The sequence below is a fragment of the Meriones unguiculatus genome, chromosome X (assembly GCF_030254825.1).
Source record: "Meriones unguiculatus strain TT.TT164.6M chromosome X, Bangor_MerUng_6.1, whole genome shotgun sequence".
Taxonomy (NCBI): domain Eukaryota; kingdom Metazoa; phylum Chordata; class Mammalia; order Rodentia; family Muridae; genus Meriones; species Meriones unguiculatus.
In genome coordinates, this window is record NC_083369.1 from 110,239,685 (window position 1) to 110,244,192 (window position 4,508).

Consider the following 4,508-nt stretch of genomic DNA (forward strand, 5'->3'; position numbering starts at 1 on the left):
TTCCTTATCATTGTACTGGGGGAGAGGCATAGGAGAAGAAGTGGGAGGGGGGCGTGATTGAGAGCAGATAGGGGAGGGGGCTACAGCTGGGATACAAAGTGAATAAACTAATTAATAAAATAAATTAATTAATTAAAAAGGATGATGATAACATAGTTGCATGGATAATGAATGCAATAATCAAGTCAGATAAGATAACAAATCTTAGGCTGATGTTTTGTTCTGGGAGTGCATAGAAATAGCAGATGGTAACGGCATGGTGAAAATCATTGACAACTAATTATATTATGGACATATTTAAAAGAGAAATTCAAAAACAAAGCTTAATTTTCTGTTCTTTAGTAAATTTTATTTATTTCCATCAATTCCCTTATAGTTGTGTTTCTACTACACATGAAAATTGTAAGCTATATTTTGTTTCAAAATAAACGTAAACATATTAATCATATCTATCTCTTAGTTTAATAATAAGATACATTATGTACACACACATATTTATACGACTATTAATAAAGGTCAATATAAGCCTTGCAACGTTCTTTGGCTTTTATTTTCTCTTGACAGCTGGAATGAGAGAATGATTTTTGTAAGGGATATTAATGCAGATTATAAATAAGTTAGTATGCTTTGCTACCTTCTTGGTATAATCTCAAATTATATCTTCTGCTTAACATTTTGCAAATATAAACTTAATTAGACTGATTTCTTTCTTGCTGAAAAATATTTATTAAATTAGTAAATATGAGATGTAAAACAAGGAGCAATGGTTTACAGGTGTGTATCCATTCTTCACGAACCAATATATATACACGTGTATATATGTATACATAAATATATGTATATATATTGTGCTACAATTTCTCTAAATCATTTTAGAAATAATTCTCTTATTTTCACTCATTGTAAAAGTAACTTTTATTCATCTGATGTAATTGTCATCTCTGAGGCATACTCCCTCTGTCTGGTAATCTAGGCTTAGTCCAGGAAGGTTCTAAACTCTTGCTGGCTGGTTGAAATAAGCTGTTCTGGCTCAAACTCCACTCCAAGTCGACTGATTGAAACTGGCTTCTACTAGATTCTGACTAAATTGTTCTGCTTGGCCTCAGACTAAATATAGTCTATTCCTCTGACAAATTCTCATTCTCTGGCTCATTCTGTTTTCACCTTTGTCTTCTTTGTTCTTGCTTCAACTTGTCTATGTAAAACTCTTCCAGATAAAATGTCTCTTCATGCTCCCTCAGTGCTGCTTTCTTCTAAGTCACTAATTTCTACTTTGTTCTCATAAGAGTTGGACATATTTTATTCTGTCAAATATTTCTCTTTATTCATCACATTGTCTGCTTCTCAATTAGAAATAACTTTTAAACATGGCTGCTTCCTTCTACCAACTAACTTTATGTACATTTTTTGGTATTAAAGTGTGTAATAAAGGTGTATCTGTATTGCAGCCAGGGGAATGAAAGGTTTGTGGTATAGGTTCATTCCAGCCAAATAACACAGACCTTTGGGAGTTATCAGAGCAGCCATGTTGCAGGATTAAAATTAATCTACAAATCATCATTTTACTTTGCATATATATATGTATATATTTTCTTTTAAAGTAAATGCTAGTAACAACCAATTGATGCCCACAGCAGAATCAATAGTTATTTATTCCTGTCATATCTAATGAGTCACCAAGTTCTGTTTTCTAAACTTTCTTTATTTTTTAAATGTATTTATTTTTTATTAATTACACTTTATTCACTTTATATCCCAGACGTAGTCTCCTCCCTCCTCCCCTCCCAATCTCACCCTCCCTTTCTCGTATCTTCCCATGCCCATCCTCAAGACCACTGATTGGGGGGTCCTCCTCCTATTCCATCTGAACATAGCCTGTCAGGTCTCATCAGGACAGGCTGCAATGTCCTCCTCTGTGGCCTGGTAAGGCTGTGTCACTGTCAGGAGATCATCAAAAAGCTAGCCACTGAGTGCACGTCACATAGAGTCCCTGTTCCCTTTACTAGGAAACCCAATTGGAGACTGAGCTGTGATGGGCTACATCTGTGCAGGGGTTCTAGGTTATCTCCATGCATGGTCTTTGGTTGGAGTATCAGTCTCAGAAAAGACCCATGGGCCCAGATTTTTGGGTTCTGATGCTCATCTTGTGGAGCTCTTGTCTTGTCCAGGTTTTTCTATCTCCCCCTACTTTCATAAGATTCCCTGCATTTTGCCCAAATATTGGCTATGAGTCTCAGTATCTGCTTTGATACCCTGCTGGGTAGTGTCTTATAGAGGCCCTCTGTAGTAGGCTCCTGTCCTGTTCCCTGTATTTACTTCTTAAGATGTCTGTCTCATTTACCTTACTGAATGAAGATTGATCATCTTACCAAGGCTCCTCTTGTTTATTTACCTTCTTTAAGTGTGCAGATTTTAGTATGTTTATCCTATATTATGTGTCTAACATACACTTATAAGTGAGTATTTATTATGTGTATCTTTCTTCTTCTGGCATAACTCACTCAAGATGATCTATTCATTAGTTCATTTGGCTACAAATTTCATGATTTCCTTGTTTTTAATTACTGAGTAGTATTCCATTATGTAAACATACCACAATCTCTCTATCCCTCCTCTTTTGAGGGACATTTTGGCTGTTTTCAGATTCTGACTATTACAAATAAAGCTGCTAAAAATATGGTTAATAAAATATCATTGTTGTATACTTTAGCATATTTTGGGTGTATGCCTAGGTATGGTATAGCTGGATCTTCAAGTAGCACTATTTCTAATTGTCTGAGAAAGAGCCAGGTGGGTTTTCAAAATGGTTGTAAAAGTTTACATTCCCAAAAGCAATGGAGGAGGGTTCCCCTTTCTCCACATCCTCTCTCGAATGTATTGGCACTTGAAGTTTTGGTCTTAGCCATTCTGAGGAGTGTAAGGTGAAATCTCAGCGTTGTGATGATTTGCATTACCATGATGGTTAAGGACTTTGAGCATTTCTTTAAGTGTTTCTCTGCCATTCAGTATTTGTCTATTGAGAATTCTCTGTTTAGCTCTGTACCCAATGTTTTTCTTTATTTTTTTTTTATTTTTTATTAATTACACTTTATTCATTTTGTATCCCCCATAAGCTCCTCCCTCCTCCCCTCCTGATCCCACCCTCCCTCCCCTTTCTGCATGCATGCTACTCCCAAACTCCACTGAGAGTGGAGGTTCTCCTCTCCTTTCTGATCTTAGTCTATCAGTTCTCATCAAAAGTGGCTGCATTGTCCTCTACTGTGGCCTGGTAAGGTTGCTCCCCCCTCAGGGGGAGGTGATCAAAGAGCAGGCCAATCAGATTATGTCAGAGACAGTCCCTCTTCCCATTACTATGTAACCCACTTGGACACTGAACTGCCATGGGCTACATCTGTGCAGGGGTTCTAGGTTATCTCCATGAATAGTCCTTGTTTGGAGTATGAGTCTCTGGGAAATTGCCTGTGTTCAAATTTTCTTGTTCTGTTGCTCTCCTTGTGTAGACCCTGTCCTCTCCAGCTCTTACTATTTCCCACTTCTTACATTAAATTCCATTCACTCTGCCCAGAATTCTATGTTTAGCCCTGTACCCAAATTTTAATTGGATTATTTGATTTGTTGCCTTTCAACTTCTTGAGTTCTTTATGTATTTTGGATATTAGCCTTCTGTCAGATATAGGGTGAGTTAAGATACTTTCCCAGACTGTAGGCTGTTGTTTTGTTCTGATGAGAGTGTCCTTTGCTTTACAGAAGCTTTTCAGTTCCATGAGGTCTCATTTATTAATTGTTGCTATTAGAATCTGTACTGTTGGTATTCTATTCAGGAAGTTGTCTCCTTGCCAATGAGTTCAAGGCTCTTCTCCAATTTTTATTCTAACAGATTTACTGTACTTGGGTTTATGTTGAGGTCTTTGATCTACTTGGACTTTAGTTTTGTGCAGGGTGCTAAATATGGATGTATTTTCATTTTTCTACATGTAGACATTGATTTAAATCAGCACCATTTGTTAAAGATGCTGTCTATTTTCCATTGTATAGTTTTCGCTTCTTTTTCAAATATCAACTTTCCTTAGGTGTGTGGGTTTATTTATAGGTCTTTATGTGATTCTGTTGGCAGACCATTCTATTTATATGCCAGTACAATGCAATTTTTATTACTATACCTCTGTAGTACAACTTGAAATCATGGATAGAGATAACTCCAGATGACATGTTGTTGTACACATTGTCTTAGCAATTCTGGGTTTTTATTTTCCCAAATGGAATTGAGAATGTTATTTCAAGGTCTGTAAAGAATTGTGTTTATATTTGATGGGAATTGCAGTGAATCTGTAGATTGTTTTTGGCAGGATGTCCATTTCACTATGTTTATCCTAAAGATCCATGAGCATGGGAGATCTTTCCATCTTATATCTTCTTCATTTTCTTTCTTTGGAGACTTGAAGTATTTTTCAAACAGGTCTTTTGCTTGCTTAGTTAGAGTTACACCAAGGTACTTTATGTTATTATAG